We start from the raw sequence: 24,151 nt of genomic DNA, 5'->3' as shown, positions 1-24,151 counted from the left end.
GGGCGCCGCCATCTTTAGAATATTGTCTTTGAAGTTCCGTTTTTACGGTCGCTCTGTATATTTCTATGGCATTGCTGTCCAGGAGTAATTAGGTTTTGAAGTGGATTTAATAAATTTAAAGTTAACGAAAGATATAATGAGGATTGTAATGTTTAAAGCAGATGTCTTAACAAATGTCAAAAGACCGGGAAGATTTTAAAACGAGCCGTTCATTCATAAATACGCAAGATCACTGTGAAAATACAGACCGGAAGACAAAAGACAACGAGCACAGCGCTGAAAAGGGGCGGGGCTACATAAGGTCTATAGGCGCTCTGACGCGTGACTACGCGCTGATAGCGATCAGTAATCAACATGTCTACCCAATCAGCAAAAGGAGTGGAGGCCTATCTGTACATACGCAGTTGACTCCCCTATGTTCCTCGACAGTTTTCAGCATCCCCCCACCAGCCTGCCTCCTCACACTCGGTTACTTTCCTAACCAGAAATACAGGGGGAGTAGGGTTTGGGCCAAAATACCGATCTCGGAGCCCTCTCCTCGGACAGCACGCCAAGTATGCACACTACTTTACTCTGATCTGATTATTTGTAAGTGTGAATTCGTGCAAAACATTTTCTAGAGATTGATTTAGTAGTAGTGGCGAGATGAAGCCCCATGAAGCATTGAAGCCCAAGTGGTTCACAAAAGGGTTAATTTCTCGAGGCTTCATTTGCTCACAATACCACCTGGAGGTCAAAGAGTGTAAAACAAGCAGATACATACAGATGACCTGATGTGATCTGTGATACACTGTAATTTGCGCCAGTTAAGGCTTAGAAATAACGGTGAAAAAAAAACAACAGTCAGGCGGAAGCGATGCTTCGTACGTCATCAATGACGTCATTGGTCTAAAGCCATACAAGCCTCGATACGCGATTCACCTTGGCACAGAACGTAACATCACTGTTATTTAGTTGAATTGTATGAATGCATATATGCAGTCAGGATGTTGTTTGTATCTGTATGATGTTCTTCGTTGTTGAAAATCATCTATGAGACTCATGTATGTTTGTCTGATGCGTGAAAGTGTGAAGTTTTCCTTCCTGTTAGAAGAGACTGAGTGAAGGCAAGAAATCTCCACCCTGAAAGTGTATGTTTCCGCTATCACATCACATCATGATGCAGTAGTTGGTAAGATGGAAATTGCTACCAAATTTCACAAATAATTACACATAGCACAATAGGAGAGTAACATATTGAATTAATGTGAAATTTTGAAGTAGAAAGAATGAAATAGTGTTTTCTTGAACTCAAAATCATACTTTGAATAATCATGTTTACACTGTAGAGCCCAAGCCCTGACTTACAGCCCTAACTCATGTAAATCTAGTGTTGGAAGCACATCCTGATGGGTCACGCATATCATCACAATAACAGTGTTTCCTGTTGAGCTCACAGTGATGATGCTGTTCTTCAAAAACACACCAGATGGAGCCATTAATCAGTTCAATCAATATTATACAACTGAGGATCAATGTAAGAAAGTGTAATTATCAAAGGATTCACCTTTTGACCTTTACTCAAGGCAACTAGCTGTTCAACTCAGTCCTTAACAATATGAACCCAGTGTTTAATTAACTGTAATTTTAATATATGTAGCTGATTTCTGATTATGATACTAGAAGATGCTCTAGCAGTGGGCAGTCGTGGCCTAATGGTTAGAGAATCAGACTGGTAATCCGAGAGTTGATACCGGCCAATGAACAACCAGGGTACACTTCACCCTGCTACAATTACAAGGAACAAAACCGAGTTGGTCTGCAGAAACACAACTGCCGGTCCAGCTCGCAAAATATCTTTTTATACATATTTCCTATAGCTCTCCACCCAGGTGGAATCATTACATTTTATACATTTTCAAACTCAGCACCAATATTGTTTATCAATTCTTCCATTTGCTGGTTGTGAATTCAGTGCAGTCTGTTTTGAAAAGTGGAACGAGAGTTGCTGTTCTCCCTGTGCACGAATGACTGCACTACCAAAGACCTCTCTGTCAAGCTCCTGAAATTTGCAGACAACACCACTTATCTGGGAAAACCCAGACGAACTTCTGGCAAATTTAGATTTGCTCTGCAAGTTAGTCTGGCGAAGAGCCCTTTCAAGCTCATTTCCAATCTTTCCAAATCGAGGCACCAATCACAAACGTTGAGGCGGGCTTTAAAAGATGACGATCGATCTGATTGGTTGTAGGTCTATCCAATTGCGCCCAGAGGCATTTGAGCGACGTCCGTTGGTGACGCCCCTTTGGAAGTGAGCTGTGAATGAACCTTCACCAGACCCTAACTCAGTTATGACTGAGAAGGGTCTGGTTTTAACCAGGCCACTTATCGGCCTCATGTTTCTGCTTACAGACTGTAGGTTAAAGAGCTGACTGTCTGGTGCAGTGACAACAACCATCAACAAACATCCCAGCACTCTCCCACTCACCATGAACAGCACTGTGGCAGCAGTAGAGACATTCAGGTCCCTGTGCCTGAATTGGGACAGTCACATTGACTCCATTGTGAAAAAGGCCCAGCAGAGGTTGCACTGTCTTCTCCAGCTGAGGAAGTTCAACCTGCCACAGGAGCTGTTAATACAGTTCTCTAACATTATTGAGTCTGTCCTCTGCACTTTTGTAACTGTCTGATTCTGCTCAGCTACCAGTCAGACCTCAGAAGACTACAGCGGATAGTCCGGACTGCTGAGAGAATCACTGGTACACACCTCTCCCCACTCTCCAAGAACTGTACTCATCCAGAGTGAGGAAAAGCGCTGGGAAAATCACTCTGGACCGCTCATTTAGAAGTGTATCGTGATGCCTGTTTTATCATGTAAATGTTTTGTCATGTCAGAGCCAAAATACTGCAATTTGCTACAAATCTGCTCCAAAGCTATAAATTCCATTAAAAACATCCAACGAACATCTTTGAATAGTAAATTCCTAGTTTGGACACTAGATGGTGGTCTAACGCAGTATGCATACTGCTTCTAGTACACACTGTGTTAATTTAAACATCAGCAACATATCCTCCTTATTTTTCAACGCAGAAGTAAGGTGTTTTCTGTGAATGTGTCAGACTCTGATTTATTAGCCACTATAGGGAAACAACAAGAAGAATATATAAAAGTTCAGTGAACTTTAAACTGTTTACCAACCAGCATGTTTATAATTACTAAGACAAAACATTAAAGTAATATGGTAAGACACAACAGTTTTTAATATCAAGCAGCATAACAATCTGTTTTATACAGCTAAAAATATCTGGAAACATGACACTTGAAGCCAGACCACTACCAATTACAAATGTGGCCACACCTGTTCTTACCTGAAAAATAAGGTGATCAAGGGCACATTGTGTGGGATGTTGTTCTTCAAATAATAATAATAATAATAATAATAATAATAATAATAATAATAAAGAGCATGGGAAACAGCAACCGTTATTATAGTGAAATTGAATATATTAATACATGAGTGACTTAAAAAATAATTGACAATTTATTTATAAATTCTTTTACACTCTTTGAAGGTCTCAAATTATAATTTTATACAGTAATAGGAACAATAACTGTACTATTTTGTGGAGAAATATAATTACCATGTTCAATCGCTTTATGGATAGGCAATGGATCTTTTTTTTTTCTTTTCAAAAAGTGAATATTAATAACCCATATAAGTAGTAGTAATGATGCGTGACAGAAAATACCACATTTATTCTGGGTGGGAATATATGAATCCCTCTAGTGGTCAAGTATTGTCATAGTTATTTCGGAGAGTGTTCAAATATCTACTTTCTTTTAGTTCCAGCAAGGGGTGGGCGATATGGCAAAAATATCATTTCATGATTTCTTTTAGGAAAATCACGATTCACGATTTTATCACGATTCTCTTTCATGTTACTATTTTGCAAGTGACTGAGCATTACATCCAAACTAATTTCCCTATTTTAAAAACAAAGCCTACAAGGTAACAAAATATGAAAAAAAAAGAATGGCAGACAAAAAACGTGATATTTTTGCCATATCGCCCACCCCTATTGTCAACACAAAGAACTTTGACTATTTTTTTTATTTGATAAAACATGAATGTTCATGTGTACATCTCATAGACTGGTACATCTTCCTGGATGAATCCGTGTTCATGTGACGTCATCTTGGTGCAATCGTCTTCCGCATGAAATTAAATCTGACTTCAAGTCACTTTTCTTAGAAGTTGAAAAAAAACAACGATTTTCTCATCAGTGTGTAAACAGTTTCAGTCCTGTGCTGCGGACAAGAATGATTCCTAAAATAAAGTATTGTAGAGGAGAAGTATTAATTTAAGTGACCAGACTTAAGATTTTTTCACCTGAATGAAGATGATGAATCAGGTGAAAAGTCCCTCAGATGCACATTGAAGGAGGAACCGAGACATCAAACCAGAAGATCACAGAGACTGAGAATAGCACAGAGATATGGGCACTTTGACTAGTAAACAACCACTCAGAGCACCCTTGGTAACCTACTAAACAGGTACTAAATACACCAGAACACTGCACTAACTACATATTTGCTAATTAGGGATATTCATTTATCTAAAAGGATCAACAATTCTTCACCCACACCTGTGTTTTGTTCCCCGATTCGTCGTCATCATCCTACAGAACTGGAGCTGGAGTGGATATCTTGAGCTGTCATAACTGCATCTGGACTTTACAACTATCAAGGTGAGATTTTCTATCTAATTATGATCTTGATCTTACTCTATAAATGTCTACCTTTATGTTTTATCTGTGGACAGGATCACTGTTATGCTACTAGAAAAATCAAGATTGTTTGCAGCGTTTAGTTAGTTTCTCGTCCATACTGATGAAAACAAAATAAATGAAAAACCATCAAACATAAATCATAAATTGTAAGTCATACATTGCATCAGGGCCGGAGTGGGGCCACTTTTCAGCCCGGGATTTTCAGGCCCAAGACCGGCCCACTTTTTTGGAAATTGGATAAATTAAGCAACAGTTCAGCTCTTACTATTGTGTAGTTTGTATTAATACCATGGTTCAACAAATAATGTAAAGGTTAAATAATAATTCACTTAAGCTGAGAAGTTAACAATAATTATCATGGTCATTACCACAATATGATACCCATGTAGAAAAATGATAATCTACTCCTTTACTACAACCACTTCTGAACAAACAATACATTTTGGTTTATCATGTACCGTCATATACTGCTCTTTCTTACATTAAATAACTTTAATTCATATTGTTTACTCTGATATCCTCTCTACCTGTCCCTAGTCATGGCCTCCTCATTTTCAGTGGGGGACTGGCTTATCTGCTGCTCAGAACTTCAGAAGCTAAAAAAATAATAATTAAGAGGTCATTTTACTGCATATACAGATCAAGCTTGAGTTTTGTTTTCAATATGCATAATATTTGCAAAGTCTATGAATCGCCATATATTGGGTGATACAAAAAGGCTAATATTGTAATTAAATGTAATATTTTGCTTGTGAATCTGTAACAAGTAGAATTAGGTACTGCACCTTTAAGATGGAACTAGCCTACTCTGTTACTCCCTCACTCAGAGTGGGCAGTCAATATGAGAAGCGCGAGCTGTGAACATCGCATGTATGCGTGCAAGCCCGTTTTATATTTCTGTTGTTCTTATTCTGCTTTTATTTCTATTCAGTAACGCAGTTTTTGTTAGCGGTGTGTGTTGCAAAATGCCCATGTGTGCGTGTGACCGACGACGACGTTGATAATAAATCACCACAGTGGAATATCAGTTCTTTGCTTACACCTGACTACAACCATTTAGGCAAACTATCCGGCTCCTTTTGATTAAAAGCGTTGCTAATGCTAGACATTACTAGGCCTATCTCTCTTTACCTGTTGCCACTTGTGTTGCCCCTGACGCGTACCGTTACGGTAGGGCTGTTTTCTACCATGAGAAAATGTTTTGGAAAAGACGGGCTATGGACCCAACCAACTCTATTTGGGAGGGGAGAACTCCCTCACACGGTACAACCCATGCATAGGCTGCGCGCTGCGAATGCGGAACGCGTGTAGCCTATTTTAAGAAAAGATAACGTGACAAAAAAAAAATATATATATTTCCTCGACCGGCCCAAAAGTGAAGCGGCCCACCGGGAAATCTCCCGGTTCTCCCGATTACCCACTCCGGGCCTGCATTGCATTTATTCTTAAAATTACCCAGCCACTGGCAGAAAAATAAAATGACCTAAGAAAACCAAAATTATCAAGAATAATTCTGCTTAGTAATAACTCTTGCTAGATCTGTAAATAAGTACTGAGACTACTCTTAGAAATAAATGTACAAGCAGTCAATGGGGTGGTACCTTTTCAACCATTTAGGTACCAATGTGTAAATAAGGTTCAATGGTGTACCTTTTTGAAAAGCTACTGCCCCAGTGACAGCTTTTGTCTTTTGTACCTTTTTTCCTGAGAGTGTCGCACTGCTTTACTGCAGGGTCGCTGCATGAATATAGATCATCACGCACACAAAGTATATGATATTTTAATTTTTCACAGTAATGTCACTTTTTTGTTAAACACCAGTGCTGAGTTTAGTATTTTGTAGTAAAGCAGGTTTTCTGTAGAGCAGAAGTCAATGGTTTCATGTGAGCAGGAATGGAAAAAGCACTTCAACCACAGGCTATTCAAAGACTATTCACACCTCAGAGAGAGACGATCACAAACTGACATCAAACACACACGTCCAGCAGTAAAAAACACTCATGAACAAGCTGTCCATCCACCCAACAGATCAAACCACATTTCTGTTCAGATGTGAATACATGAGACCACAGTTCCTTTAAGACTTTAAAAGTCAAACATGAAATGCTCCAATGAACCATGCGATTTAATTGGTTAAAAAGGCAAGTTTGTTTGAAGTTTTTAGGAGATAACTTAATTTAATACTTTAAATTTGTATCCTGTTCTACGTCTGCTGGGATGTCCTGATACAATATGGTGATTCTCACCAAAAACTCAACCATAGACTCGGACTCGACGCAGGTCACACAGTTGAGTTACTTAAAATACTGAAGTTTGTTCATCTTCTCATTGTGAGAGGTGCATAAACCACATGATCCTCCTCTTGAACTTTCTGTAAAAACACAACACAAGAAATCTAGTTTTATATAGATACCGTATATAGTTTTTTCTAATAACATTTATCAGCACTGCATGCGAACTTAAGCATCTTGAGGAAATTAAATCAAACAACATCTTCTATATCAATGGTTCTCAACCGGTTTTGCTAACATGTTAATCTGATACAAGAACTTAAAATAATAATAATAATAATTTGTTACATTTATATAGCGCTTTTCAAGGTACTCAAAGCGCTTTACATGGAAGGGGAATCTCCTCAACCACCACCAATGTGCAGCATCGCCTGGATGATGCGATGGCAGCCATATTGCAGAACGCCCACTTATTAAGTTACATTGTTTAAATGTTTTCCTCAATGTAATTATAATCATTTCTAGACTAAGTTTAGAGATCCTGTAGTCTTTCAGTTTCTCAGTTGCTGTAAAAATGTGTTCCATTTCAAATGACTAATTACTTGCTAAAAATGTAATCTGTGATGTGATCCAAACAACACAATAGGAAAATAACATACGTTTTTCTTGCATCAATAATCGTATGGCTTTTATTAAACATCCATGTAGGAGCCTAATTTTGCTTATGTTCAGTGTACAATTATTGCATATTATGTGTTGCATTTCAGTATTTGAATATTTGTGTTTTGATTGTAAACTTTCTTTATTTATGTATACTAATTAGATAAATATTCTCTATATTTACATTGAAATGTTATTTATTAAAATTGTGCACTGGCCCTTTAAGAATTATGACTGTAAATGATGCGGTGGTGCGTCGCGTCCCTTTAGGAAATAGAGTGGAGTCACACAGTTTTCTTTACAGCATCCGTGATATTTAGGATTTAAAGGGATAGTTCACCCAAAAATAAAAATTCTATCAGTATTTACTCACCCTCATGTTGTTCCAACCCCGTAAGACCTTCGTTCATCTTCGGAACACGAATTAAGATATTTTTGATGAAATCTGAGAGCTGGATCATTCCTCCATACTCCTCCATAGGCTTTTTCAGGGATTGAACTTGCCGGCCCCGAAAAGTTATTAAAGACATCGTTAAAATAGTCCAAGTGACTACAGTGGCTCAATCTTAAGTTTATCAACCGACAAGAAACATTTTTTGCGCAAAAAAAACAAAAATAACTACTTTATTTCAACTATTCATATCCTTCTCTGTGGGCCTCGAGTCAGTTCACTAGTGTAATAGCGTAGTGCTTCTGTTGTTGTACGTCACACGCATCACACACATGACCAGCGTCGGCCAATAGTGAGCCTACGTGTGACGTAGCTCAACGGAATCACACTACGTTAACTGAGTAGAGGCCCACAGAGAAGGAAATGAATAGTTGAAATAAAGTCGTTATTTATGTTTGTTTTTGCGCACAAAAAGTATTTTCGTCGCTTGATAAACTTAAGATTGAGCCACTGTAGTCACTTGGACTATTTTAACGATGTCTTTAATAACTTTTCGGGGGCGGCAAGTTCAATCCCTGAAAAAGCCTATGGAGGAGTATGGAGGAATGATCCAGCTCTCAGATTTCATCAAACATATCTTAATTCGTGTTCCGAAGATGAACGAAGGTCTTACGGGGTTGGAACAACATGAGGGTGAGTAAATACTGACAGAATTTTCATTTTTGGGTGAACTACCCCTTTAAGATTATATTTTGTATCTTTTGTTTTATTTGTTTGATTTACTTACGAATCTGGATTAAAAGGAAGATTTTACATGAAGAAAACGGTTTATGTGAATTGTTTTTTATTGGATAAAATAAAAGCATGTTTTTTTATTATTATGGCCTTCAAAGTTAAAGCAATGAATGCACACATTTTATTAAACGTTTAACACAGCCGTTTTTAAAAACAATGACATTAACAAATTTAATTCGACTAAATTTAAAGTGAACTATCACTTCAAATTTAGAGAGACACTTTTTTTTTACACATAATTTATAAATCAAACCCAGGCATTGTATGATGAAATTGATGCTCAACAAGTTCAAAAAAAGTAATCAATAACTTATTTTAACTTTAGCACCAGCTGGATCTTTACACATGCATTAAATGCACAAAAATATGTTCATAAAGTGGAGAATGCTTTTTTATTTTTAATGTTTTGGTGCAATTTGAGAAAAGAATGATATTTTTTTTGCCTTTTTAAAACACTAACTACACATATTATTTTGGTTTATTTTCATATAAATAATCTCAAGGGTGTTAACTAAAAAATAATGACAATTATTTATTTTTTTTAATTATATTTAGGGCTATCAGTTGACTAAATATTTAGAGTATATTTTACGGTATAAAGTTTTGTTTATTATAATGTTTAAAATCAGTAAGTAACACTTGCCTTCCCTGTCAATTTTTCTACATTTCCTGCAGATCCAAAATATCCAAAATCCAGCAACAATCATCAGAGATCCAGCAGAGATCAACACTATCAGAGACACTGAGACTGGAGGAACTGAAGGAGAGGAAAAGAGAGACAGTCATTAATGTGAGTGAATGCATCAGTCTGATCTACAACAGAAGACAGAGATCAGCTCAGTAAATACACACATATATCACCAGGGGCCTGTTCTTCGTATGTCGCTAACTCAGTTAGCTGGATTTGATTGTTGGCGATTTGGCATGATCTTGGATCGTTTGGTTCTTCGAAGCTCATCCTAGACTTGCTGTCATAGCAACAGGTGCGCCAGCTTGAACCTGCTCGCGAGCAGGCTTATTTCATGTAAACAGGATTAGATTGCGGCTTTATAAGCGGAGGTGATACGGGAAGTCTGTCGTAGCCATGTCTTGTCCATTTTTACGACAGCAACCTGTTGCGGAAGGTGCGAGGATAATTCGCAGAGCTTTTCGAATTAATCGCGTATTGCAGGATAGACAGGATCCTTTAGCGCAGCGCGACAGTGTAATTTTTGAGAGATATCGTTTTTCTCGTGAGGGTGTTATTTACATCATTAATTTGCTGGAACCACACATTAAATGTTCAACATGGAGGAGTCGGGCTTTGACAACTGCACAGACTGTGTGCATTGCCCTGAGATTCTTTGCGAGTGGCACGTTCCTTTACACTATTGGAGATGCAGAGAACTTAGTGAAAAGTGCTGTCTGTCGTGCCATTCGCAAAGTTTACTTGGCACTCAAGCAGTTTTTAGGGGGTTTTGTGGTATTTCCAAGCCACTTAAGACCCCAGGTTGTAAAGCAGAATTTTTTTGCTATTGCAGGTACATTTATAATTGTTAATGACATGCAATCATGACCATGCCAAAAAGTATGACTAACAGTATGTGTCCTTCAGGCTTCCCTAACGTGATTGGTGCCATAGACTGCACACACGTCCCCATCAAGGCCCCACCAGGGCCCAATGAAGGGGATTTTGTGAACCGAAAGGGGGTTCACAGCGTAAATGTGCAGGTGTTGCGCCCCTGTAAAAAGGGAAATAGAAAGTACGACACGGACACAATGTGGCTTCAGTCAAGTCCAATGTTGTAATGCATTTACCATGAACAGCATAATAACATGTTTACTCAGTATCACAATTGAACATGTTATTTTCCCTTTACATGACATAATAATGTCCCTCTAAAACTACACAATTAGGAAAAATATCAGCTAGTCAGTTATAACTCCATATTACAAAATATCTGAGTTAACTTTTAAAGTGAGTTACCAAAAATATATATCAAAATATATTTACTGCATCTTAAAACAACACTGGCAAATAACCTTGAAAATGTACATTAATAAAACAGACTATTTAAACAAAAGAGATTTAACTTTACCCTGTAAATTGTTTAGAAAAATATAAACAGCACAATATAGAATATTCTGTAATGCTAAATACTGCTGTTTTATAGTTATTCATTCAGAATACACTTAACATTTTAACCTCAGTAGTAGCGTTGCACTTAAACAGAAAGTACATTGCCTCTTCACATTAAACACTATTTTTTTTAATAAACTTTAACAATAGCGCTTTTACCTTTTCCCTACGATATAAAACAAATACACAGAGAAAACGGCCGCGCCGGCGGTATTACATTACCACCACGCTTTAACCTCGTTCCACATGACATAGCTAGCATACAGGCTACACTGGAGCAACACTTCACGGTTAGCCTACTAAATGTGCATATATCAATTACTATAATCACTAACATTTACTCCCTGCATGTTCCTTATGGTATTAAACACATATATAAATAGTTCAAACATACTACAGCCCACTTTCTTACCTGTAAAAAGGGAAATAGAAAGTACGACACGGACACAATGTGGCTTCAGTCAAGTCCAATGTTGTAATGGACGAACGTAAGCCGCACGTTCCGTACACAGGCTGAACGAGGCATTAGCAATCGTTAGTAGATCCTCCGATCACAAACCGGTATTTAAAGTTGCGGCAAAAGAAAGTGAAACTTATATAAACAAGCAAACACTGCATATTGTAATTTAAGGTGCATTTCCCCAAAATGTTATAGAAGTTAAATAAGACAGCATTTTAAACACATATCATCTTTTTATCCTATTAATCTCTTTAGCCTCCTTTACCCAAAAAGCAATGGATTACTGATCTACCGACCATAAGTGTATTTTCTTTCTCCTGTTTTATAAAGAAATGAATTAAATATTTCTTAACCAAACAGTGCAGCAATGCAATGACTTTTGAAGCATTTTAACTTTTTAAAATTAAGATATAAAATAAAGATTATTAACTTACCCCTTTTTATGAACCACATTAAGTATCTTTTAACTTGTATCAGTATTTAAGTATCTTTTAACTTGTATCAACCCATTCAATGTATAAGTATTACATCATTTTTATCATCCTTACATACTCCCCTTCAACACAGATGTCGTCCTCGACATCCCAACCAACAGATGGGTAATGATGAATGCAGTTAAACAGTACATATGATGTCACCAGATAACCTTTGCAACAGTTCGTATACAAGCGCTTAGCTTATTCAAAAGTCCAGGAGTGTGTGTAGTGTATATGTTAGCACTCGGCTTGTCCATCAGTCCATCATTGAGTAATGAATGAATGTGTGTGTGTATTGTTAACACTCAGTTCATTCAACAGTCCATCCATGAGTGAAAAATGAATGTGTGTATGTTCAACAGTCCATCCGTGAGTGTATGATGTATGTGCATAAGTGTGTTAACAGTCAGATTGTCCAAAAGTCCACCAATGAGTGTATAATGAGTGTGTGGGTGAGTGCGTTAACACTCAGATTGTCCAAAGTCCACCAATGAATGTATAGTGAATGTGTGTGTGTGTGTGTTCCACATTCAGTACCCTGGTACAACAACAGGCTGGTAGTCAAAGCGCTGTACTGGAACCATCCATGCACTTGCCGCTTGCATGGCTCTATAAGGTGCTGGTGGGTACCACTGCATGGTGTCACTTGTGAGTCCAGTGCTGTAACAACAAGGATTGCCCAACTGATCATATGTGAAGACTCTTGGAGGTCGTCTCTCTCTTACTGGTCGCTGGTATCGCTGTTCATGTCCACCGTGGGTTCCACTCTGAACAGGTGACTGCACTACAAACGTTCTCTCCTCCAGAGCAATGTCCTCTTGAGCAGTAATCTCCTGTTGTCCTGATGTGTCCCTCTCTGTCAGTGTGTCTCCACTATCCTGCTCGAGCTGGCAAATGTCCTGTTGCTGAGGCTCAGAATCCTGTGACAGTTGTTCAACTTCCCTGTCGGCATTTTGACTGTCTGTGTCTACTTCGGGCTGTATCACAGAGAGAGGCTGATCCCTGGGCGGATAGTATCCATAGTCATCTTCATCACTATCCTCAACGTCTGCTTCTTTGTGTTGTTGCTCCCTTCCTTTGCGGGTCCATGCTGTGATTTGTCTTTTTGGTTTAGCTGATTTCAATTGTATTTCCAGTGGCAAATGGTCACACGGCAACAGCAGGTTACGATGCAGTATCCTACGTCCTCTCGCTTTGCCTTGTTCTGGTATCACTTCATATATAGGCATGTCTTTTCCCACCCGACGGATAACTTTGTGAATGCAATCTTCCCAGTGGTTTCGGAGCTTCCCTGTTCCACCCCTGGGAGTCAAATTCCTGACGAGAACCCGGTCACCCTCGTGCAATACAGAACTCCTCACATTGCTGTCATAATTTCTCTTACTCTTTTCAGCACTTTTTTTTGCGTTTGCCGTTGTGATCTCATATGCCTCTTGCATCTGTTCTTTCCACCTTCTCATATACTCCTGATGATCAGCAGTCCCAGCCTCTGGTGTCAAGCCAAACAATAAATCCACCGGTAATCTCGGTGATCTTCCAAACAGGAGGTAGAAGGGGGAGAAACCTGTGACCTCACATCGAGTGCTGTTGTATGCGTAGATAAGCTTGGGCAACGACTCTCTCCAATCTGACTTCTGCCTCTCTGTGAGCGTTCTCAGCATTTGCAGTAGTGTTCTGTTTAGGCGCTCCACCTGCCCGTTACCTTGGGGGTGGTACGGCGTTGTTCTGGAACCCATCACTCCACAGTTCTTCTTCAGCTGTGCAAACAACTGGTTTTCGAATTCCCCTCCCTGATCATGATGGATCCTCAGGGGGAACCCAAATTTCAGCGCATAATCATTAAATATCTTATCAGCTACAGTTTTGGCAGATTTCGATGTGGTGGGGTAGGCTTGTGCAAAGCGTGTGTAATGATCTACGATTACCAATATGTATTCATATCCCCCTTTACACTTGTCTAGATGCAGGAAGTCAATGGATACAAGCTCGAATGGCTGAGTGGTGACAATCGATGTAAGTGGAGCTTTTGTTTCTCGACAGGGTTTTTTCTGTTTAAGGCAGGTACAGGTCTGAGTGACATAGTGTTCAATCTCTCTCTGCATGTGTGGCCAGAAGAAGCGATCCCGAACAAGTGATGTTGTGCGTTCCACACCTTGGTGTCCCATGTCATTGTGGAGCTGTCTCATAACTGTTGACTTGTATATTTCAGGGAGAACAAGTTGTGTCCTAGTTGCAGTCTTCCTGTGAAGTATCCCATCTCCATCAAAGCTGAGCTTCTCCCAGTCACGGAGGAGACACCTGCTTCGTGCACCGAATGATTTTAACTGCTGTCCTACAGGTCTCTCATTTGACTGTTTACCGGTAAAGATGGGGCCAATATCTTGATCATCTTTTTGAGCTTGACGGAGAGCTGCTCTTGAAAGGGGTGTAGGCATGTCCTCATCCGTTTCCGCACATCCAGTAGCCATAATGGACCACACAGTGGGTGAAACAATTTCCACAGCTTGTACTGTAGTTTGCACAGAAGGGGAGGACATTTCCTCTGAACATTCTTCAATCATGGTCTCTATGTCACAGGGTATTCTTGAAAGGCCATCAGCATCACAGTTCTCTCTGCCCGGGCGATATTTTATTGTTATGTCGAAGTCTGCTAATTCAGCAACCCACCTATGTCCTGTTGCGTTCAGCTTGGCCGTCGACAACACGTAGGTCAGTGGATTATTGTCCGTATATACAGTACAGGATGAGCTAATTAGATAGTCTCGAAAGCGCTCGGTAACGGCCCACTTCAAAGCCAGAAATTCAAGTTTCCCTGAATGCAGATGGTAGTTTTTTTCTGCTTTGGTCAGTGTGCGGGATGCATAGGCTATTACACGAGGCTTCCCCTCCTGCTCTTGATATAGCACTGCACCCAGGCCTTGCTGTGAAGCGTCTGTGTGTAGGATGAACGATTTGTTGAAATCTGGGAATCCAAGTATTGGCGGCTCAACCAGACAGTCAATCAATCCCTCCAATATGTGTTGATGTTTTTCAGCCCACTTGATTGGCTTGTTTGATGGTGTCCCTTTATACTTCCCTTTCACTCTTTTTGTCCTTACATTCCGGTCCTTCTGCTTATCTGGGCCAGGGTCTAATTCCATTAGGGCATAAAGAGGGTTGGCAATGCGGGAGAAGTCCCTAATGTACTGTCGGTAATAGCTCAGTAGCCCCATCACTGCTCTCAATTCTCCCACAGTCCGTGGCCTCTTCTCCTTTAAAGCCCTAACAGCCGCAGTATCAGCTGGATCCATCTTGCTGCCCTCAGCAGACACGATGCGCCCCAAGTAGCGAACCTCACGTTTGAACACTTCACACTTACTTGGTTTCAACTTTATCCCGTACTGCCGTAGCCGCTGTAGCACTGTCCTCACATTCTCAACGTGATCCTCGAAGGTTCTACTAAAGACCAGGGTGTCGTCTAAATATGGGATACAGATCTCATCCCTCAGCCCCTCCAAGCATTCTTCCATACAGCGCTGGAAGGCGGCTGGAGCGTTCATCAGGCCAAAGGGGATTCTGATCCACTCGTAGAGGCCCCATGGTGTGACGAAAGCGGTTATGGGTCTGCTCTCCTTCGCCATAAAACCCTGATGGTACGCTTTCCCTTGATCCAAAAGAGAGAACCACGAATTTCCTCCTAGGCCATCCATTATCTCTTGCACTCTGGGGATAGGCTGGCGGTCAGGGAGGGTCTTTCTGTTCACTTCACGAAAATCTATACAGAGTCGGAGACTCCCATCTTTTTTTCGAACGCACACGACTGGTGATGCGTACGGTGAGTTAGACTTCTCCACCCAACCCTGAGCAATGAGGTCACTCAAGTAGTCCTTCATTTCCCGATAAAGTGGCTTAGGCACAGAGAGGTATGCTTTTGCTACAGGCTCGGTGTCTTTCAAGGAGATGCTGAGTTGAAGTTTTTCTATACAACCAATATCATCATCTGTTCTTGAAAAGGAGGCACACTCCTCTCGTAACATCTTATGAACTACCTCTCGTTCTGGCTCATTGAGGTGGCCCAGATCCACAGGTGGATCCCAAACATTTCCTGTAGTCTGATCCTTTACCGCCCTGATGTGATTTGTTGTAGCTGAAGGTGGAGGGCGGGACCCCTCTAGCATGGAGGCTGGGTAGACTGCTTGGATCTGCTGAACAGTTCCCATTACAGTTTTCCTTGCTAACACTATGTCATGATCTGTAATATTCTCCACGCTTACAGTAATGGAGGGTTTTTTTCTGCCCTTATTTACTTTTACGAGCATGTCACATAGTTCAAGTCCCTCTGTCCAGCGGGGGTTCACATCCGGCTCAAAGAGAAGTGTGTTGTCTTCATGTGGGGAATCCATATTTACATAACACTCAACTCTGACTGATGTACGTTTTGGTATGTTAACCCTCTCCCTTTTTGTCTTGACTATATACTCATCCACTGGTGTGGTGCCAACTTGCTCTACCACAGCCGTTACCTGCTCTACAAAAGCCGCCGCTTGGCCTGGAAATGCTGCCCTTACTGTTCTACTTAACTCTTCCCTGTCAGTAGTGTTTGACTGTTTCAGTTCATTGTCTATAATAATCCCAATCACATTAGACCCAATGATAGGTTGAACAAGCTTACCACCCTTCATCACAAGTGTGGGGACAATTACTTCGGTGTTGGATGCAGCCCCTGAAGCTAATCTAAAAGTTACCTCGACCCAACCTGTGTATGGCATGCTCTCCCCATTTGCTGCCTGTATGTCAAAAGTCTGTGTTATATCCAGAAGTTCTATTATGTCTCTTAGTTTTGCGTCTGGCAGGTTTTCTTCTTTCCATAGTTCATCAATTATGGTCACTTGGGAGCCTGAGTCCCACAAAGCCCGAACACTTTGGCCTTGGATGAAGCAATCAACCATGTGCTTTTCCCCTACCAATGGCGCCCTTCTAGCCCTTTTTGGAGTGGTGTTTGTAGTCATACACGAGAGTGCTTCACATTCTCTTTTGTGTGCTGCCCAATTATCAACTTGACATGCTCTAGAACAGTAAAACGCTTTCTTACAGGATGCACATTGCTTCAGGATTGGTCCTTTACCATTCTGTCCACAATGCACACATTTCTGGGACATTGCTGTGTTACTAGTCACTCCCTGTCCCGTGCGAGTGACCTTCCCCCGTTTAAAGACTCGCCTCCAAACTGTCTCTGTCCTCTTGCTCGACAACCCGCCAGAAAGTGCTCGCTACTGCCACACCTATAACAGTGTGTGCAATAATCTTCAGCTCCACTCTGTTGACAACCAAAACATTTTCTTCTTTGGCCACGATTTGATTGGGGGAAGCTGTACTGTGGGACAAACCTTTGCTGATACTGAGCAGTTCCCCCTCTGGGTCTGGGGTCCGTATTAAACCAGTATCCCTGTGCCGGATCCTGCACCTGCTGACCTGAGAATTGCAATGCTGATGCGCCATCGCCCCCCCCTGCTGGCAGTGGCTGTCTAGGCATGTGCTGGGGCTGTTGCATGGACTCCCTAATGTGAGACACTTCTGCTTTAAGATCTTTCAACAGAGCCATCTCAGATTTAATTTCCTCAAGCTGGGAAAGAACAGCTGGGGCAACTTTAGACTTTTGTTGAGTCGGTGGGTTTTCATTCTTTTCGGTAGGAGCATCGTTGGACTGGGCTGAATGGATGGTAACAGGTCTTTGTTGTCCTGACAATTTTTTCTTGTTCTGCCTCTCTGTCTCATAAGCAAATGCTGTATTCATTCGCTCAAGCAACAATTCATCAGAGATGTCAGCTTGCTCCAGATAAGGCTGAAGATCCCGCCTGATGTTGTCATTCTGCAGGCCAGTCAACACAGTATGTAGAAACATCCTCTGCACCAATCCAGGGTCATATTGGAGACCTGAATCCGATTCCTGCGAAGCGAACAAAATCTTTTGTCTCAGGTCAAAAGTGCGAATAAGGAAGTTCTGTGGGGTTTCTTTGATGCCTTGCACCTCTGATGTCAACTGCTTATACAGTTCGGTAGCACTTTTCTCTTGATAATGACATCGGAGTATTCGCCTCAGTGTCGGTAAGGTCAAGTTGGTCTTGCCCTCTAAATAGCTGCGAAGTTGCATGCCTGGGGATATCGCTCTTACCACTGCGTCTACTATCTCAAGTTCAGGAAACCCCTTGCTTAAGCCATGTTCAATTTGACGTGCTAAACTTGAAAAAGTCAGCTTGTCTTTCTGACCAAGCTCACCGATTTGGCCAGCTATCTTAAAGTCCTTGTGCCATGGGTGAGGTGCAAGACTGTGAACTACACTCTGTGGTGACTGCCTGGTGGTTTTAGTTTCTCTTCTCTCTGGCTTACTGTTCTCATTCTGTTTCTGTGCGCTTGCTACCTGAAGCTGCAAGGCCTCAATTCCCTCCAGTATTTTTTTTTCCTCCCCGTCTTGATGTTCGCCTACTTGTATTGATGTGCCAGCTTTACCAGCTATCTGGAGCTCAGACATTTTGTCTTGAAGATGGAGTAAGTCCGCCATACCTTTATCCTCAAGCTCTTCTAGCTCCTCTCTCTGTATGTGATTTGAAATTAGTGTGATGAGAGCAGTTCGGCCCTTGTTGATAACATGTTCAAACTCTGCTCCGGCTATGATTAGATAGTCACACAACTCCACCAAACTTTCTCGGGGCAACAGACACAATGCCCTTATTATTTCAAGCTGTAACTCCTCTAACCCTGTCGACTCCATCTTTCCAGCTGAGTGTGTGGGCTAGCAGTGAAGTGGTACCTTTCAATCTTTGGGTAGTAGTAGCAGCTCCCCTGGTATGCAGAAATACCTCAGATCACATGCAAGCTGCCCAAGACGATCGGAATCCCACTGTCGCTGATTCGCCACCTGCTTCTGATGTTCTGGGTTATTTAAAAGGGATGTGTGACGGCTGGGGACATCTCTTGTAGACGCTGAACCACGCTGCACACTATCCCAGCGGTGCCTCCAAATGTTGCGCCCCTGTAAAAAGGGAAATAGAAAGTACGACACGGACACAATGTGGCTTCAGTCAAGTCCAATGTTGTAATGCATTTACCATGAACAGCATAATAACATGTTTACTCAGTATCACAATTGAACATGTTATTTTCCCTTTACATGACATAATAATGTCCCTCTAAAACTACACAATTAGGAAAAATATCAGCTAGTCAGTTATAACTCCATATTACAAAATATCTGAGTTAACTTTTAAAGTGAGTTACCAAAAATATATATCAAAATATATTTACTGCATCTTAAAACAACACTGGCAAATAACCTTGAAAATGTACATTAATAAAACAGACTATTTAAACAAAAGAGATTTAACTTTACCCTGTAAATTGTTTAGAAAAATATAAACAGCACAATATAGAATATTCTGTAATGCTAAATACTGCTGTTTTATAGTTATTCATTCAGAATACACTTAACATTTTAACCTCAGTAGTAGCGTTGCACTTAAACAGAAAGTACATTGCCTCTTCACATTAAACACTATTTTTTTTAATAAACTTTAACAATAGCGCTTTTACCTTTTCCCTACGATATAAAACAAATACACAGAGAAAACGGCCGCGCCGGCGGTATTACATTACCACCACGCTTTAACCTCGTTCCACATGACATAGCTAGCATACAGGCTACACTGGAGCAACACTTCACGGTTAGCCTACTAAATGTGCATATATCAATTACTATAATCACTAACATTTACTCCCTGCATGTTCCTTATGGTATTAAACACATATATAAATAGTTCAAACATACTACAGCCCACTTTCTTACCTGTAAAAAGGGAAATAGAAAGTACGACACGGACACAATGTGGCTTCAGTCAAGTCCAATGTTGTAATGGACGAACGTAAGCCGCACGTTCCGTACACAGGCTGAACGAGGCATTAGCAATCGTTAGTAGATCCTCCGATCACAAACCGGTATTTAAAGTTGCGGCAAAAGAAAGTGAAACTTATATAAACAAGCAAACACTGCATATTGTAATTTAAGGTGCATTTCCCCAAAATGTTATAGAAGTTAAATAAGACAGCATTTTAAACACATATCATCTTTTTATCCTATTAATCTCTTTAGCCTCCTTTACCCAAAAAGCAATGGATTACTGATCTACCGACCATAAGTGTATTTTCTTTCTCCTGTTTTATAAAGAAATGAATTAAATATTTCTTAACCAAACAGTGCAGCAATGCAATGACTTTTGAAGCATTTTAACTTTTTAAAATTAAGATATAAAATAAAGATTATTAACTTACCCCTTTTTATGAACCACATTAAGTATCTTTTAACTTGTATCAGTATTTAAGTATCTTTTAACTTGTATCAACCCATTCAATGTATAAGTATTACATCATTTTTATCATCCTTACACAGGCAAGTTACTATTACAATTTATAATATTCCAGATTAGTAATATATTACATAAAAAAATGAATGTAATCAAAAAGTATGCAGTTGACTGACTAAAATCTCTTAGATGGTGTGTGACTCTATGTTCCATATAACAAATGTGGAAGCAAAATGCCCAGGATCAGTGCATGACTCAAGAATTTTCAGAGAGTCACATTTATGCAAATTATTTGAACGTGGTAAGGGAACTTATAAATGTCAAGCTCACAGTATTACACACACTTATGCTGAGCCTAACAAAACTGCATTTTTCCATTATACAGGGAATTTTGACGGGGTCCTGCTTGGTGACCGGGGCTATGCCTGCAGGCAGTACTTCATGACGCCATTCCCTGACCCAAACCCGTTACAATGCAGCTCTAGCCAGGACAAGGGCACGCATTGAAATGACCTTTGGGCAACTAAAGGAAAGATTTCAGTGTCTGAAGGGTCTGAGGGTTGCACCTGTGACATAATTGTTGCATGTGCCATATTGCATAACATTGCCACTATCAGAAAGGAGAGGACCCCTGTGGTGGGGGTGCAGCCTGATGATGACCTCCAGCCAGTGCACTTGGACCAACCTAGTGGCAGAGCTGCACGGGACAGAATTGTGGAACACCATTTTTGAATGTGTAATAAAAGACAAGACAAAAATGCTTAGTTCCTGGAGTTTTATTTAAACAATTCTTTATAAAGAAAAGCCAGCAAGTCATCCTTTGCCTGCAATAAGAGATAGTTATGTAAAGTCAGCAATACTACTATGTGTCAAATGATGTATTAGCACTTACTCTGAAGGTCCTTTTGAAGCAACTCTATCTCTAGTGCAATTTTTCTCTTTTTCAAGTTGTCAAGTTCAATTTCTCCTCTTAATTTGTGTTTTTTCAGGTCAAAATACTCGATTTTTTGTTGAAGATGCCGTTTATATGGGGAACGGATGTCACCCTGTGTCATTTTGTGAAAGAAAAAGGGTCAAAACATGCCTCATGCAACAAAAGTAAAAAGTAAAAGTACAACACTGTCCACCTCTGTATCAGTTCTTTGTGCAGACTCTTCTGTAGGCCTTTCTGTAGGCCTTTCAAGGCCTTTCTGTAGGCCTTTCTGTAGGCCTTTCTGTAGGCCTTTCTGTAGGCCTTTCTGTAGGCCTTTCTGTAGGCCTTTCTGTAGGCCTTTCTGTAGGCCTTTCTGTAGGCCTTTCTGTAGGCCTTTCTGTAGGCCTTTCTGTAGGTGTGGACTCCTGCAACTCATATTGCAGACAGAAAGAATAGGTACACAAGTATATACAAATTAGTGTAAAGTTATTTATGCACTTACAGGTTCTTCCTCCAAAGGACAGTCATCTGAGAGGGTTTCTTCACTGTCCTGTGCAATGGAAATAAATGGGTATTACAAAGTGTTGCACTTTCTTCCCTTTATGCAAGTTAGAAAAAGTACACAACTTACTGCATATGCTTCAGCCACCACTTGCTTGGGAACAGGTAAAAGTGTTGGTGTATTATGTAAAACTGCACAAAAGAGGGGAACAAAAAAAATTGTCATTACAATTAACTACACTGTAAAAAATATAATGTGATCAATAACTCATGGCAATATATTTTATATTAACTAAAAGTTTAGAAGTTTTCACTTTCACAAACGGTTTAAATTACTGTACAAGCCATTTGGATTATACTTCATTTAATGCAGCAACAAATAATTTTACAGTGTACTAAGAGAATTGAAAACTCATTTAGCCTACAAGTAATAAAGGTGTTGCTGCTACTGGTCCCTGGCTTTGGGTCTGAGGAATAGCTGCCCCCAGGGATGCCCTCCACAATGGGTCGGTTTTCATTCAACCCAAGGGCCAGCTCCTCTGCTGGGGTATATTGTGGTGGTGCAGGACCACCACCTGTTTTTTTTTTTCAGCCTTTTTCTTGGTGGCTGTTATAAACAGACAAACACATTGTTTAACAGTGGCTTTTAAAAAGAGGAAAAAATTGGCTTTTTAAAATAAAGACATTATAAGAATTAAAGGCTACCATTTTGTAGAATATTCTTGTACTTCACTTTTACTTGTCCCCATGTTCTAGTGGGTCCCGCGGAGGCTCTGACATAAAAGAACAAAATAAATATGAAATTATTAAAATGCAAAAATACATACTGTAGAAAGTGATAGAAACATCTACCATGGACAGCACTTACGCATTTAATTTGTCTGCTACTTTTTGCCAGCCCTCTCTCCTGGATTTTGCAGACTTCGAGGTGTTCCCTGTCGTTTTAATTAAAGATTCAAATTCGGCATAACCTTCCATTAAAAGCTCTTGTTCTCCTTGGGAGAAAAACTGGGCGCGTTCTTTGGCCATGCTGAACAGCCAATAGCAGCGTTGCTGATCATTGTTTCTACTATCGATACATATCCCCTTTTAACCCAGCGCATGAACGCGCAATTATCTCAGATAACTCAATCCAGCGATACTAATCATAAACAACAGGTGTGTTCGAAGAACCCAATTAGCCGGATCATGATTAGCACGATGATATCATCTTGGATGTCTCATTTGATCTCGGATGTTTTAAGCAACGTACGAAGAACGAGCCCCAGTGCTGTGGTACTGTTGTGATGTCAGTCTGTGTTCCCCTGTCGTTTCTTGTTTAGTAGTACCCTGTTAACTCTATTAGTCTCCACAGGTGTCCCTGATTAACCACGCCCCCTTGTTATCCTGTTTAGATCGTTTGCCCCTGTATTTAAGCCCTGTGTTTCAGTCCAGTCCTTGTGAGTTCTTGACGTTGTACTATCGATGTTGGTCGTGCTTTCCCTGAGTCCTGTTCATAGCCTGAGTCTTTGTCAAGTTTCCAGTTTGTTTAATAAAGTGTGTGCTGCAAGTGGATGCTGCTTCCTTGCTTCAACCACCATCGTAACAGGTACATGCACAAAAAGTCAGAATTGTTCGTTTTTTTCTCTCGCAATTCTGACTCTATAACACACAATTGAGACTTTATTTCACCCAGTTCTGAGAAATAGTCACAATTAGGCTATATTTTAAAATGTTTTATTCTGTGGCGGAAACAAGCTTCCATACGCTACACACGCCGAAGACTAAACGGTAAGAACTGCAAGTGAAAGAAAAATGGCGCAGGTTGTTGAAAATAATGTTTTTATTGAATTTTGGTGGATTTATTTTGTGAACCAAACCCATCTGTCACAGAACAAGTGAAAAAATGACAAAATGTGTATTTACTGAGTCTTGCCTTTGATAACAGTGCTGTTATAATACTGAAGAAATAAAGTTGTTTAACAGCTTTTCTCTCGCTGATGAAAACTACAACCACTGATCATCTGCATGATACCATAATTAATACAACAGCAAGTCAGACACTGAATTTATACTTAAAATGAGATGGACAGAAAAACAGGATGTGATCTTTATAAAAAATAGTGTGCACAAATATGAAGTTTTGGCTCCTCTGCTGAAAATAACTATTGAAACTACTGTAACACGGCATATCAAAGCATGAGTATGATGTTATAAATATGTGTATTCCCTTGGATCAATAGGACTAATAATGTAATATTGATTCCAGATCTCTTTCACCAAACATGAAAATGCTTCAGTGCCAAACATGAAAATGCTTCAGTGGGCCATAAAATGTACAGGTCCTTCGCAAAAAATTAGCATATTGTGATAAAGATAATTATTTTCCATAATGTAATGATAAAAATTTTACTTTCATATATTTTAGATTCATTGCACACCAACTGAAATATTTCAGGTCTTTTATTGTTTTAATACTGATGATTTTGGCATACAGCTCATGAAAACCCAAAATTCCTGTCT

General features: G+C 40.0%; 3 long non-coding RNA genes across 3 annotated transcripts; 1 reads left to right on the top strand and 2 right to left on the bottom strand.

Annotated features, from left to right (window-relative positions):
• Positions 1 to 4,369: 4,369 nt before the first annotated feature.
• Positions 4,370 to 9,690, top strand: LOC143735394 (uncharacterized). The gene is made up of 3 exons (XR_013203160.1): positions 4,370 to 4,534; positions 4,666 to 4,728; positions 9,523 to 9,690. It is a non-coding gene; the product is annotated as an uncharacterized LOC143735394 (long non-coding RNA).
• Positions 9,691 to 20,996: 11,306 nt separating this feature from the next.
• LOC143735353 (uncharacterized) lies at positions 20,997 to 21,258 on the bottom strand. The gene is made up of 2 exons (XR_013203117.1): positions 21,128 to 21,258; positions 20,997 to 21,059 (listed from the first exon to the last, which is right to left on the bottom strand). It is a non-coding gene; the product is annotated as an uncharacterized LOC143735353 (long non-coding RNA).
• Positions 21,259 to 22,154: 896 nt separating this feature from the next.
• LOC143735345 (uncharacterized) lies at positions 22,155 to 22,925 on the bottom strand. The gene is made up of 3 exons (XR_013203108.1): positions 22,518 to 22,925; positions 22,355 to 22,422; positions 22,155 to 22,256 (listed from the first exon to the last, which is right to left on the bottom strand). It is a non-coding gene; the product is annotated as an uncharacterized LOC143735345 (long non-coding RNA).
• Positions 22,926 to 24,151: the final 1,226 nt, after the last annotated feature.

Source organism: Siphateles boraxobius, unplaced genomic scaffold, assembly GCF_051911475.1.
Source record: "Siphateles boraxobius isolate OS27281-9 unplaced genomic scaffold, OSU_SipBor_1 13, whole genome shotgun sequence".
Taxonomy (NCBI): Eukaryota; Metazoa; Chordata; class Actinopteri; order Cypriniformes; family Leuciscidae; genus Siphateles; species Siphateles boraxobius.
This window is presented reverse-complemented; position numbering and strand designations above follow the sequence as displayed.